Source organism: Perca fluviatilis, chromosome 5 (genome assembly GCF_010015445.1).
Source record: "Perca fluviatilis chromosome 5, GENO_Pfluv_1.0, whole genome shotgun sequence".
NCBI lineage: Eukaryota > Metazoa > Chordata > Actinopteri > Perciformes > Percidae > Perca > Perca fluviatilis.
In genome coordinates, this window is record NC_053116.1 from 2,585,250 (window position 1) to 2,601,329 (window position 16,080).

Here is a 16,080-nt window from a genome sequence, read left to right on the forward strand (position 1 = left end):
TGGATCCAGCAAAACAGCCCCAGACCATCACGCTTCCTCCTCCATGTTTGACAGTTGATGTCACACACTGAGGAACCATCCTTTTGCCTACTCAACGCCGTACAAAAATCCTGCGTGATGAACCGAAGATTTCAAATTTTGATTCATCAGTCCATAGCACCTTCTTCCAGTCTTCAGTAGTCCATTGACGATGTTTCTTGGCCCAGGCCAGCCTCTTTTTCTTATTCTGACGTCTTAGCAATGGCTTTCTTGCTGCAACTCGACCTATCAAACCTGCAGCTCCAAGTCTTCTCTTTACAGGTGAAACTGAGACTTGCTTATTACGACCACTATTAAGCTGTGCTTGAAGCTGTTGTCCTGTGAGCCGCCTATCACGCAAGCTGTTGACTCTCAGAAACTTGTCTTCTGATTCTGTTGTGGCTTTGGGTCTGCCAGACCTCTTCCTGTCAGAGTTTCCCCCAGTTTCTAAGTGCCTTTTGATGGTGAAGAATACTGTACTCACTGACACCTTGACTTTCTTCGTAATTTCTCTGTAGGAAAGACCAACATTCTTAAGTGTTATGATGGTCTGTCTCTCTTCCATTGTTAATTGCCTTTTCCCGCCATTTTTATGGCAACAAACTACTTTCTGCAGTACAATACTGTTCAAATAATGCTCACGAGGGTACCAGTAGTACCACAGTGTGTTCCAACAATACTTTTATACAAACAGAGGGGGTTGTAAGTAATCCAGACAAGTTGTAACACCTGGGGGAATTGGTAGACCCAACTTTCAAAGCTTGATCAATCTCCATTGCTGCAGAACAGCTTTACGTTGTTAACCCATTTCTTGTTCCCTGAAAAAGACCTTTTTGTAAAATTCTGAAATGTACATTATTTTTCAGTTTTAGGTAACCTTACTTTTTTTTTAACCTCAGGCAGTTCACCACTTACCTTTTTAACATATAAAGCTATTAATTGGACTTGAACTGCTAAACTTTCAATAAAAAACTAAAAACATTGGGGTGTTCTAAAACTTTTGATCAGTAGTGTATTTTATTTGCTCTCACGATCGCTTACCACTGCCAGGGTTGCAACTGATAATATAATGGTAAAGAAGGCACAACAGCGCCTGTATTTCCTCAGACTTCTTAAAAAAACAACCTGTCTGAGAAGCTATTGGTGCTCTTCTACCATTCCTCCATAGAGAGCATCCTGGTGTACAGTGTGACTGTGTGGTATGCTGGATGCTCTGTAGCAGACAAAAAAAATGAATACAGAGAGTGATCAACACAGCACAGAAGATCATTGGTTGTCCTCTTCCCTCACTAGAGGAAATTGCCAACTTAAGAATGCTCTCAGGTGGGAAATCTGCCCAGCTGAAAAATAAATGTGCTTATCTTACTAAAATTTAGCATACTTTTGTGTACTTGAAGCCACACTAATCACCATTATACTTCAAGTATGTTCATGATTAGTTAACTTGAAGCTTTCTATTTTGGAACAACTCATTTTGTACTAAATATATTTTAATTGTAATTAAATTGTAGAAAAGCTCAACTTGAAGTGTATTTAGTGTACTTTTATGTGCTAAAGTGGAACAACTTAAAGTTTATTTTGTATACTTTAAGCATATGGCTTTCTATCTACTAATATATGCATAATTAGTCAAATTTAAGTGTACTTTGTTTGTATTATACATACATTAAAAATTATTTGTTAGTGTCGTAAAAATATATAAGCTTCACACTTTTAATATATTCTTACTGTGCTAATAATATGCCTAATTATACTTTTGGCTTATTCCAATTACTTGTGATAGGGAAGGCAAGAGACAGTCTAGCACTAGGACCCAGGCAAAGGGGCAGAGTCTATAAATGGGGGAGGGAAGCTCACCTGGATCTTTCTTGCTGCAGTCTGACACACCTGAAAGAGCCGCTGAGGCCAGCCTTTGTTTGGTGCTTGATTGGAATATTCATGGTGGTGAGGGTCCAAAGTTTGGAGTGATTGTTTAAACACATCAGCTAAAGCACAGCCTGTCTTCAACTGGGGGAGGGAAATGTGCTTCTAATGGCGTTGACACACTAACCCAGTCTGGCGAGGTCAGTGACGCGAATCTGTTTGGTGTGTCCCGTGCCGTCGTCACTCTGGGGGGCTGTCGGCGTTCATTTTGGCCGACCTGACATGTTCAGTCGCCGACAGGGCAGTCGGGACTCACCCGGAAATGGGGAGCGGAATGAGGTGACTAGAGGGGCAGCTGTGGCTCGGTGGTACAGCGGTCGCCTGCCAATCAGAAGGTTGGTGGTTCGATCCCTGGCCCTGCAGTCCCATGCCGAAGTGTCCTTGGGGAAGACACTGAATCCCGCGTTGCCCCCGATGCTGCGCATTGGAGTGTAAATGTGTGTGAGTGTTTATCTGATGAGCAGGTTGCCTTGTACGGCAGCCTCAGCCGCAGCGTGTGAATGTGCGTGAATGGTGAATGGTTCCTGTACTATGTTAAAGCGCTTTGAGTAGTCGTTAAGACTAGAAAAGCGCTATATAAAAACAGTCCATTTACACAGAGGGCTAGATTTACTAACACTAGCGCAGTTTGCGCTGCGTCCGTTTATGCGAGTTCGGTAATAGCGCACGCTATGCTTCCACATTTTGCGTAGTATTTATCAACCCCGACACCCATCAGGCAATCAGCGTCTTTCTCTGCCCACTATAACGTAAATTGCGCTGTAGCAAAGCGGTACTTGTGCTATGACACGGCTGAGTACAGACTGCCATATTCCCACTGCTGATGCTAGGACTGTTTGAAATGATCCTGATGCCAATATTTGTAATGTAGCGAGGAGTTTAACAACTGCTGGAATGGGATGTGAACGCTGAGTGGGAGATTCAATTTAATCTTTGATTTCTTCCAGTAACTCTAATATTGCATGGCTGCTTGATCTGTAATGCTAAATGATGTTGTGTTCACTGACAAAGTGTGATTCTTGTGTTAAAAATATTTTCAGCCTCGCCTATGTCTTCGTCTTGCTCAAATTGCTGTTGCCATTTCACCAGCGGCATAAAGGTCTACGAGGAAACTCGACTGCGGCTGGTTTAGACCTGCTTTTAAGAGGCGGAGAATTTCCCCCGCAGAATAGACTGACAGTCTTTGTAAATACCACGGAATATATAATTAGGTGCACTTTGCGCTTATCCTCCCACCTTTTTGGGTGGAACTCCCACTTTCCCAACGACCCTCCCACGAACGCATATTGAAAGCGCAACTTGTCTCTTCTTGTTCATGTGACAGACAATCTGCGATTTTACCCAAGTGCGCCTTGTTTGTAAATAGCCCGCATCCGTTACATCCGTCTTTGCGACCAATTAGCGCCTGGAAACAGGCGCAAACGGCTTGATAAATCTAGCCCAGAGTCTCTCAAAATCTGACGAAAATCTTTTAGACTGACCTTTGTTGAGCTGAATTGAAGACAGATTCAGCAACTGCATGGCCTATTTCTCTCTTAAAATGTTTTCAGAAACATGTTTCAGTGAAATATTTTAGTACAATATGAGATCGTATTCTGAACGGCCGCCATGACAGTCTGGCTTTGAATTTCCGGAGAAAACAAACCCATGTGACGCGTTCGTCCAATCAGCTGCCGGTTTTCATTTCCTGGGCAACAATACAGATTGGCGCCGCCTGCTGTTATAGAGATGTATTACGTCTCGTCTCGTCTTTTTGGTGTGTTCTGTGGCACTTTTTGGACCAACACGGGGAGACTAATCATTGCTTTTCATGGCTTTACTCTCAACGGTCGGCCGTCAGCTATGTGTGTAAGCACAGCTGTTGCCTCGTTCTGACTCATGAAAAAAAACACGAGTAAAATAAAAGACACTGCATAAACTCTGCTACCGTGTGTTTATTCAAATATAAGTAGGCTACACCTATGTGTAGGCCTAACAGATTGCAATAGAAGCCTGTATATTACGATTAGGACTATATAAAATGTGTCAAGGATGTATAAATTAAATAAACTTCAGCTGGAGTCCGGCAACACTGTTGACCGCATCAGTGATCTCTTTCCATTCTGCATTCTTTCTACAGCCTTTAATACCAGTTTTCAGGCTGCCAAATAGTACACACGTTAGTACAAATGAACCTGAGATATCAGGGTTTCAGTCTCCACCTCTGAAAAGTGCCACTTCTCAGCCGGATTACGTTTTGCCATGTCGTAAATTGTAGGGGCGAGGCCTCAAAACCGAGAATATATTGGGGCGTGATATTTTAAATGACGATCGTTTCCAGCCGCTGAATTTATCAATGTTCGACCATTCTTATGCTCTGATTGGTGTGATACCAACGTTTCATGAATCACACATGAAGCCTGTCGTAAGAGGATTTCTGCGCTCATATCTGCGCTGGTTTCTACGTTAGGTTGATAAATGAGGGCCAATATGTTCCTTTTTTTGGCTGAACTGCTCATTGTTCCACTTTCGTCTGATGGCTGCACGCACAAACTCCAGAAGAACAGCGTCTGTTGACCGAATAGACAAGAGATAATGTAAGTCACGCAGCATATTCATAGTATTTTGAACAGTACGTCAAAGGAGTATTCCAGAAAGGAGGTTCAACAAACTCAAAGCCTAACGCTGAACTCTGAGTTGACAAAATCTTTGAAGTGAAACTCTGAATATAGGCTATAAAAACAGTCTTGTGATTGCTCCTCACTCTGGTTTTATTCATATTCTGCATATTAAACAAGGTAAAAGTTTATTCAGTGGATATTTCAGCTTGTAGCAACTTTTACCACCAACATACACTTTTATATACAGATAGTACTAGAAGTTATTTAATATTATCCTAAATGCAGCAGCAAATTAGAAACATGTACTTTGAAATTGCGTTTTCAATTTGCAGGCTGATGGTTAGCCTACTTTTGTAGCTATCTGTGGGAAATAAAGAAAGCCAAATGAAATGTGAATGATTCCTCTTTTTCTGACTGCTGGAAGTTGATTGATTAACCTGCAAAGTGATAAAAATAAAGAGGTCCAGATTTGAGAGCACGTCAGCGGTGACGTATAGCCTGATATTCGATGTGCAGCCGGACTGAGAATATTGTTCAGATAAATGACGGACTGATGAGAAGTGGTACCGTTCGGCTCAGGGAATGAGAGCTCATCTAAACAAATCTAAATAATCCCCCTGTTGTAAAACTATGTGAATTATTTCTGCTTCAACATGATTCTGTTGAGAAGGAAAGGACAGGCCTTGTCAGACAGCTCCGTCAGACTCAGGGTTTCTTCAAGTAAACCTGCCAGCGAGCAGGTTAGGTTCCCAGAGTCAGTTACCATGGTGACTAACACAGAGTTTAAGATACCTCTCATTCAGGAAAGAAAACACAGAGTTTCCCTCATCTCAGGGTTCACTTACGTTTTCACATAACGTGCTTACTGGAATACCCCTCTGGAAACTCTGAGAAATTTTATCAGTATGGTAAACCAGTACTGCTACTAGTAAATAGTACAACATGTAATTATTGGTGGTCAGTTTCTGTGTGATCTAGCTGCTATAGAAATCACAGAATAATACGTAATAATAAGTGGGAAAACATTTGGTTTGTTAGTAAAAGTAATGGTACTTAAGCTCAGTACAGGACAATAAATAATGTGGAAACACCCTGAATCATTGTTTAATAAACATACTGTGTAAACATTTATACTTAATAAACATATTCATTAATTTGCTAGCTTTCCCTGAAGAAAAACGTTTATATAGTAAAAGTAGGAAAATGATTAGTTATATCCTGAAATGTGAGTTGTACTAGGAACTACAATATTTAATTAGAAAAAAAGATATAACACAGCAGTTGATGTTGTTGTTGTTTACATGCACGTTGCATGTAAACAAGACGGGCAATAAAGAAGTTCTAAAATGGCAGTCGGTGTTCGCATTCTAGTCAATACATGGTACCAGGAGTAAACCTGGAAAATGAGCGTAATGAACAATATTCGTCCGCCTGATGAGTTGAAACTAACGGGCAACGTTCACGAAAACTGGAAAGCCTTCAGGCAAAGTTTTTAGCTTTATTTGCTGGCAGTAGGACTGAATGAAGGGAACGACAGACGATAGCTCTGTTGCTAACTGTGGCTGGCCATGCCTCACTGGATGTGTACAACACGTTCGCCTTTTCAGAAGAGGAAATAGACAACTTCTTGTGGTGTTGAGCAAGTTTAAAGACTATTGTACACCAAGAAAAAATTAAACATATAAACGGTATGTCTTCAGGAGTAGAATGCAAAAAGAGAAAGAGTCAATAGAACTGTATGTGACAGACCTGCGTCTAAAGAGTCAATCCTGCAACTTTGGCACACTGTGTGACTCTGTGATAAAGGATCAGATTGTCATAGGAGTGCAGGACAAAAGAGTAAGATTACTGTTATTAAAAGAAACAGATCTTACCTTAGAAAAGGCAATTAATATTTGCCAGGCTGCTGATAGTACAAAGATACAGTTAAAGTCCTTTGACAATGAGCATTAATCAGCCGCGGTGGATGCATTGCAAAACCGCAAAAAGAGGCCAGATAAACGGCAGTCACAGAAACCCAAATGGAAACCACAGGGCAAAGACTGTGGGAGATGTGGGAGTAAGCATGCCCCAAAAGAGTCCACGGCATATGGCAAAGACTGTCGGAAGTGTGGGGGAAAAATCACTTTGCGAGGTTCTGTTTAACAAATAAGAAATTACATGTGATCAGGCAGGCAAAAGAGGAAAGTGACAGTGAGGATCAGAGAATCACTGTATGTGGAAGCAGTGACACGGACTGATATGGATGACAATGAGAATGAATGGATAGCACCTTTGAGTGTGGATGGAGTAACAGTTCCAATGAAAATTGACACTGGTGCACAGGTAAACGTCCTGCTAATGGAATACTTCAAGAAGATCAAAAAAGCCAAAGAAAAGCCAAAGGTGAGACCCAAGAAACTGAACTTAAGAGCATTTAACAATCAACAGATCCCATACAAGGGTGTTTTCAGAGCAACTCTTTCAGGAGAAGGACGCACTATAAATGCACTGTTTGTCCTGGTCGAGGAGGATAGACAGCCAATCTTAGGTCTAAAAGCAAGTGAGAAACTTGGGCTAATTAAAAGAGTCCATGTTATTGATAGTGCTTTAGTGACCCCTAGGGGCACCACTAAAAAGCATATGGACACGTGCAGATTCCACTGCAGAGATAGTGAGAGAGTTTAAGGATGTATTCCAGGGTGTTGGCTGCTTACAAAAACAGTACAAGATACAGCTGAGAGACAAGGCAGAGCCAGTGATACAGAGCAAGGAAAGTGCCTGTAGCTCTGAAAGAGACTGAGAAAAGAACTGAAATCCCTGATAGACAAAGGGATAGTAAGAACAGTGGAAGAACCCACAGATTGGGTTAATTCCTTAGTCATTGTGGAAAAAAAGAACGGAGATCTAAGACATGCATCGATCCAAGAGATTTGAATAAGTGGATCAAAAGAGAGCACTACAGACTGCCAACAAAGTCAGACATTACAAGCACGATGGCTGGAGCATGTTTCTTTTCCAAGCTGGATGCATCATCAGGGTTCTACCAGATTAAGCTGGATGAAGAAAGTGCAAAACTGTGCACGTTCAACACTCCATTTGGCAGACGTTGTTTTCTGCGTATGCCTTTTGGAATAGCCTCAGCTCCAGAGGTTTTTCACAGGACAGTACAACAACTGTTCGAAGGCATGGAAGGTGTGGGAGATTTCCTGGATGATGTGGTTATTTGGGGAACTACAAGGACAGAACATGATGAGTGCCTGAGAAAGGTGATGGCACAGGCACAAAAATCTGGGCTGAAGTTGAACAAACAGAAGTGTCAGTTTGGGTTGGGTGATATTATTTACCTGGGTGACAAGACTACCTGCAGCAGGGATACAGCCAGACCTTGAAAAGATAAGGGCTATAACAGACATGCCATCACCCAAAGATAAAACTGAGCTGCAACGTGCACTAGGCTTAGTCAACTATGTGGGAAAATTAATTCCCACTCTTTCCGCTAACACAAGAGCATTGCGCAGCCTGCTAGAAAGTGGAGCTGAATGGCAGTGGGAACATGAACATGTGGCTGAATGGGAAATGCTCAAGAACAGTCTAGTTAAAGAGCCAGTGTTGAAATATTTTGACCCAGGGCTCCCAGCGAAAGTATCCACAGACGCTTCAAAAGAAGGACTTGGAGCAGTTCTGCTTCAACAACACGGCCCTGCGTGGTGCCCAGTGGCATATGCATCACGGACGATGATGGAGGCAGAACGAAACTATGCACAAATAGAGAAAGAGACATTGGGAGCAGTTTTTGGATGTGAAAAGTTTCATGAATGGGAGAGAAGTGGTGTTAGAGACTGATCACAAACCACTGATTGCGATTTCATCAAAGGTACTGGGAGATGTGCCACCATGCATTCAACGCTCAATGCTTCGTCTCCAGAAATATAGCGTGACATTCGAGTTCACACCAGGAAAGCACCTGGTAATGGCAGACGCTCTCAGCAGAGCATCCTTAAGCAACACGGGATCAAGCAGCACTGAACATGATGTGCAGGTACATGTGGACTGTATACAAAAAAAACTACCAGTGTCTGAGGAGAAAAGGAGACGGAATGCTAAAGCAATGGCAGATGACCAGGAGCTGCAAGCTGTGATGGAGAAAATCAATCTGCCAGGAGACCAGAAGCTGACCAATCCTTACCAGAGCTTTAAAGAAGAACCGTCAGTTGTGAGTGGCGTGCTCATGAGAGGTAAAGGGATTGTCATACCTACCTCCATGCGCTCACAAATGGCAAAACTCACACATGAAGGGCATTTAGGCATAGAGAAATGCAAGAGACGAGCGAGAGCTCTGATGTTTTGGCCACACATGAACAGAGACATCGAGTTACTGGTGCAGTGCTGTGAGACATGTCAGCAACACAGGTACCAGCAACCAAAGGAGCCTCTCATGGCCCACGGCAAACCTGAGGAACCATGGAGAAAAGTTAGAACAGACTTGTTCCAGCTGTCAGGGAGAGACTACCTTGTCATTATGGACTACAAGTCAAACTATCCAGAGTTGGTTTTGCTTTCTGACACAACAGCAAAACAAGTGATAAAACACACCAAATCCATTTTTGCTAGACATGTAATCCCGGTGACTGTTGTGAGTGGCAATGGACCATAATTCAGCAGCCATGAGTACAGAGATTTTGCAGAGACATATGGCTTTGAACATATCACATCAAGTCCACGGTATCCGCAATCAAACGGCTTGGCTGAAAAAGAAGTGCAAATTGTGAAACGGTTGCTAAAGAAAGCTGCTGAGACTGGGGAAGATCCCTATTTAGTCTCACACATTTTCTTTTTCATGAGCACACCCCTGCTTTCCTCCTCGGCCCAGATATCCTTACCGAGAAGGAAGAAATTCTTCTTCGACACAAGTTTTTGTAGGAATCTGATATATGAGAAGAGTACAAAAAATAAGTTTAGCCTAGACATTTTTCCTAACAACGACCAAATTAAACAGTTAGCTGCTAGCTAGCTGACCGAGTTGGATAAATAATAGGTATTCAGAATACCTATTACCAATTACCGTATTCTCCATACTTGCCTCCAAATAACAGCACCTTAGCAGGCACCGTCCTGTTTGGTTCTTTTCTTGTGGGCCATTTTATTTCAATCCAGTTTGCGTCGTCATCAAGGTCCGGCTGGGATGCCACTTGGGTGAACTGGTCGCTACCAAGAATGAGCAATGTACTTTCCACTTTAAGTGTTTTATCAAATAAGTAGTAGACGGCGAATTTGAACATTGTATCCTCCAAACCTGCTTTCACGCGAATGACCTGACCTCGCTCAGATTTAATGATGTCAGATGAGAACGTCCGCAGTTCTGATTGGCTGAAAGTGAAAAACGAAACTGATGCACTTGATTGGTTAGACACTGTCATAATATCATGCCAGCAAAAAAATCATCATGCCAGCAAAACGAAACTTGAAGAGACATTTGAATTATGACGAGACTTAACCAGAGACGCCAAGAACAACAAAATACAGAAAACTTCAACTGAACCGAGTAAAGAAAAAAAAACAATTGTTGAAATGCTGTGCTACAATGAAAATTTTACTCTCCCGCCTGACTGTAATTCTGTAGCCTATTCTGTATAACATTGTGAAGTGAAACATTTCAAGATAAATAGTACCCTATCAAAACATTGTTGTTAAAGTGTTATTAGCTATGAGGTAAAAATACGTAAAAATCATCTTGTTATTGACTTCACGTCAAAGGCTTCCGCACTGCAGACCCCATACACTTTAAAAAATATATATTTTATGACTTTTACTGTGACATCTGGAGGAAAAATAGGATATAAACTTGTCATAATCTTTTCAAAAACCACAATATTTATCTTTGGTAGCCTATATCATCTGAAGGTTAACATAGTTCTAATATTCCTTCCAGTATCTTCATCCTAAAATGTTTGCCCAAATCCACTGTAAGTCATCAAGGGTAATCGCATCAATACTACTGCTAGCTAGTGGATAAAGCACTAGCCGTGTTCAGGTTCCCTATTATCTTTGTTTTTACTGTATCCACAGAAAAAGAGAAAATTGAAAGAGATTTCTCGGTACATCTTCAGTTCCAAAAACATCCCTTCACAGAAGAAAAGTTACTGAAAAGGTAAGTTCAGGAGAAAAAAATGCTACAGTAGTAAATCCATCAATCCATCCATCTTCTTCTGCTTATCCGGTGTCGGGTCGCGGGGGGAGCAGCTCCAGCAGGGGACCCCAAACTTCCCTTTCCCGAGCCACATTAACCAGCTCTGACTGGGGGATCCCAAGGCGTTCCCAGGCCAGGTTGGAGATATAATCCCTCCACCTAGTCCTGGGTCTTCCCCGAGGCCTCCTCCCAGCTGGACGTGCCTGGAACACCTCCCTAGGGAGGCGTCCAGGGGGCATCCTTACCAGATGCCCGAACCACCTCAACTGGCTCCTTTCGACGCAAAGGAGCAGCGGCTCTACTCCGAGCTCCTCACGGATGACTGAGCTTCTCACCCTATCTCTAAGGGAGACGCCAGCCACCCTCTTGAGGAAAGGATTTCGGCCGCTTGTACCCTGGATCTCGTTCTTTCGGTCATGACCCAGCCTTCATGACCATAGGTGAGGGTAGGAACGAAAACTGACCGGTAGATCGAGAGCTTTGCCTTCTGGCTCAGCTCTCTTTTCGTCACAAAGGTGTGATAGATTGAATGTAATACCGCACCCGCTGCGCCGATTCTCCGACCAATCTCCCGCTCCATTGTCCCCTCACTCGCGAACAAAACCCCAAGGTACTTGAACTCCTTCACTTGGGGTAAGGACTCATTCCCTACCTGGAGAAGGCATTCCATCAGTTTCCTGCTGAGAACCATGGCCTCAGATTTAGAGGTGCTGATCCTCATCCCAGCTGCTTCACACTCGGCTGCGAACCGATCCAGTGAGTGCTGAAGGTCACAGGCCGATGATGCCATCAGGACCAGGTCATCTGCAAAGAGCAGCGATGAGATCCCCAGTCCACCGAACTGCAACCCCTCCCCACCCCGACTACGCCTTGATATCCTGTCCATAAATATTACAAACAGGATTGGTGACAAAGCGCAGCCCTGGCGGAGGCCAACCCTCACCTGAAACGAGTCCAACTTACTGCCGAGAACCCGGACACAGCTCTCACTTTGGTCGTACAGAGATTGGATGGCCCTGAGAAGAGACCCCCTCACCCCATACTCCCGCAGCACCCCATACTCCCGCAGCACCTCCCACAGTATCTCCCGGGGGACCCGGTCATACGCCTTCTCCAGATCCACAAAACACATGTAGACTGGTTGGGCATACTCCCAGGCTCCCACAGGATCCTTGCGAGAGTAAAGAGCTGGTCCGTTGTTCCACGACCAGGACGGAATCCGCATTGTTCCTCTTCAACCCGAGGTTCGACTATCGGCCGAACCCTCCTTTCCAGCACCTTGGAGTAGACTTTACCAGGGAGGCTGAGAAGTGTGATACCCCTGTAATTGGCACACACCCTCTGGTCCCCCTTTTTAAAAAGGGGAACCACCACCCCAGTCTGCCACTCCTTTGGCACTGTTCCAGACTTCCACGCAATGTTGAAGAGACGTGTCAACCAGGACAGCCCCTCCACACCCAGAGCCTTGAGCATTTCTGGACGGATCTCATCAATCCCCGGGGCTTTGCCACTGTGGAGTTGTTTGACTACATCAGTGACTTCTGCCCTATTACCTCCTCAGTTGAGGTCAACAGTGTCCCCTCCTTACTGTACACAGCTTGGATGGTTCCCCGCTTCCCCCTCCTGAGGTGGCGAACAGTTTTCCAGAAGCACTTTGGTGCCGACTGAAAGTCCTTCTCCATGTCTTCTCCAAACTTCTCCCACACCCGCTGCTTTGCCTATTTCACGGCAGAGGCTGCAGCCCTTCGGGCCCTTCGGTACCCTGCAACTGCCTCCGGAGTCCTCTGGGATAACATATACCCCGGAAAGACTCCTTCTTCAGTCGGACAGCTTCCCTGACCACCGGTGTCCACCATGGTGTTCGTGGGTTACCGCCCCTTGAGGCACCTAAGACCCTAAGACCACAGCTCCTTGCCGCAGCTTCAGCAATGGAAACTTTGAACATTGTCCACTCGGGTTCAATGCCCCCAGCCTCCACAGGGATGCATGAAAAGCTCCGTCGGAGGTGTGAGTTGAAAGTCTGTCGGACAGAGGCCTCCTCCAGACGTTCCCAATTTACCCGCACTACCCGTTTGGGCTTACCAGGTCTGTCCAGAGTCTTCCCCCACCCCCTGACCCAACTCACCACCAGATGGTGATCGGTTGACAGCTCCGCCCCTCTCTTCACCCGAGTGTCCAAAATATACGGCTTCAGATCAAATGAAACGATTATAAAATCGATCATCTTTGGCCTAGGGTGCTCTGGTACCAAGTACACTTATGAGCATCCCTATGTTCGAACATGGTGTTCATTATAGACAATCCATGACTAGCACAGAAGTCCAACAACAAACTGGTTTAGATCAGGGAGGCCGTTCCTCCCAATCACGCCTCTCCAGGTGTCTCCATCTTTGCCCACGTGCGCGTTGAAGTCCCCCAGCAGAACAATGGAGTCCCCCACTGGAGCCCCATGCAGGACTCCACTCAAGGTCTCCAAGAAGGCCGAATACTCCGAACTCCTGTTTGGTGCATATACACAAACAACAGTCAGTTTTCCCCCCCACCACCCGCAGGCGTAGGGAGGCGACCCTCTCGTCGACCGGGGTAAACTCCAACGTAGCGGTGCTCAGCCGTCGAGGCCCCTGACCTTCACTGCCCCCCGTGTGGCAGCGCACCTGACCCCAGCGGTTCCTCCCACAGGTGGTGGGCCCATGGGCTGGAGAGATGGGGGCCACGTAGTTTTTTCGGGCTGTGCCCGACTGGGCTCCGTGGCAAACCCGGCCACCAGACGCTCGCTGACGAGCCTGCCATCTGGGCCTGGCTCCAGACGGGGGCCCCGGGCTTCCTCCGGGCAGGGTCACTTCACCTCTTCCTCGATTTTTCATAGGGTTTTTAGTAGTAAATGTATTTTTATATTCCAATGTTCAACCACACTGAAGCTGCACTTAATTCCTCTATATTTGTTTCAGATTTGTCTTACAGATCATTGTAATGCAGATACTTACCAACAAGTGGATAGAGAGAGACAGGAGGACAGAGAGGAAGATGATGGAAGTGGACAAGAGGACAGAGAGGAAGATGATGGAAGTGGACAAGAGGACAGAGAGGAAGATGATGGAAGTGGACAAGAACACAGAGCAGAAGAGAGGAGCCAAGCCCGAAATCAAGATTCAAACCAATGGAAGGTACTACCATTTAATTACAGATTATCTGTATATTGGTTATTTTACATTACATGTAAGCGACATCTCTCTTAATAGGACAACACTGTCATTATAAGTTTGGCTTATGTTTCCTATTGTGTTTTAGATATGAGTGTGAGCAATCTTGTCTTGTATTACAGAAACACCATGATGACGATCCTGTATACCTAGGTGCTCCCCTCACAAAAGGACAGAGTCTGCTCTTACTCATGTCATATGTACTGAGGCACAATTTGACAGGAGTAGCTCTTCAGGATCTTCTTACAATGTTTAATGCTTGGTGCCAGCAACCTCATATCTTTTTCATAAAGCGTATGGACAGTTTGGCCACTATGTGCCCCATTTTTTATTGTATCAACTGTGAAAGCTATATGGGACCCAGTGAGACAGCTCCAAAAGATTGTTCTTATTGTAATGCTGAATTTAACATTGAGAGAAACTTAAGGGTTGGGTCTTACTTTCTTTTACTTAGTCTATCAACCCAAATAGTGGACATTGTGGAAAAATCTGGGATGCATTTAAATGAAAGACAATCAATTCCAGGCATTATTTCAGATATTCAGTGTGGGGCTGAATATGAAAAACTCAAGCAGAGTGGACTTGGGGCTGATGACGTATCAGTTATGTGGATTTGTGATGGAATTCCAGTTTTCAACAGCAATAATTTTCAGATATGGCCAATTCAGTGTCAAATCATAGAGCTGTCACCAAAAGATCGCCAAGCCAACATATGTATACCATGCTTATGGTTTGGTAAAAGCAAGCCAAATATGATCACATTTTTAACTGCTTTTGTGGCAGAGTTCAAGGAACTGGAACAGACTGGAATTAAATGGATGGACTCAGAAAATGTAGAGCATACAAGCAAAGTTAATTTACTCCTGGTATCCTCAGATTCAGTTGCCCCCTCCTGAGAAACACAAAACAGTTCAATGGCAAATATGGGTGTGACTTCTGCCTTCACACTGGTGGTGGTCCATAAGTCTGGGAAACCCCAGAACCACCTTTACGGACAGAGATGGATCATTTTCGGCATGCTATGCTGGCAACACCTGCCAATCCAGTAATGGGTGTGAAAGGCCCATCCCCTTTGATGGAACTTGAGAGCTTCAAGACGATCACTGGATTCATTCCTGAGTACCAACACAGTGTCCGCTTGGGTGTCATTAAACAGATTACATCTCTGTGGCTAAAGTGAGAGATGTGGATGTGGCAGAACAAGCGCTGCGGAAATTTGTGCTCAACTTTGAGAAAAAAAAAGCAGGGACTACCATGGCAAATGCTAATGACAGCATAAAGACATTTGACAAACTTCAAAGTACCTCTAGCTTAAGAAAGAAATCAAAGGAGTTTTAACATAATGTCAGAGGTTTTGGCTGCCCAAAGAAAGTTAGCACATCTGTGTTGCAGAGGATGGCTATTGAAAGTTTAATAGGAGTGACAGTTCATTCAGGTTTATTTTATGACCGTTATATTTGTAGCAGTGTGGTTTATCATTCTTACACCTCTTAAAAAGAGAAATAATTCAGTTGTACAGTTAAATGATGGAACATTCTGCGAAGTTATGACCCTGGTGGCTTTTACATCTGATGATGGGGCCTCATCCACATCCACCAACTTCTGTATTTTAGTAAAAGAGTGGAGGAAAGGTGTGTAGAGATGCTCAGTTAACTATATCTTCCACATTTATAAATGAGGTGTCTCACACCCATGATGTATTTGCTGTGCATCCCCAAACACTCAAGCGTAAATGTAATGGTTAAGTCCAAGGACAAAATGAATGTCATTCCACTTCCCGACAATGTTGAAAGAGACTAAAATTCTTGGGGAGGTACAATTTTACAGACATCAACGCCAAACCGACCTCTACATATCAGTCCTATACGCATGAATACTGTCAGCGACTTTTTGATCTGTACACTCTCCAACTGGTCTTGTTTGTATTAGCCCTGCCTTTTCTCCATTAAATACCAATGAAATGTTCTTTTTTGAACACTTGTGACAATGTTAACACAGTGTGAGTGAACTTAATAGTTTTGCTTATAATTTAGCCAGTATTAACTCGTCTGTTGCAATATGGGTAACGCAATCTGTTAAATCATAATGTAGCACTGCACCAACTTTAAACCACTTGCTTTTCAGCAGAACACACATTTTTTGTGCACCTGTACTTTTGAAGTGTGCATTT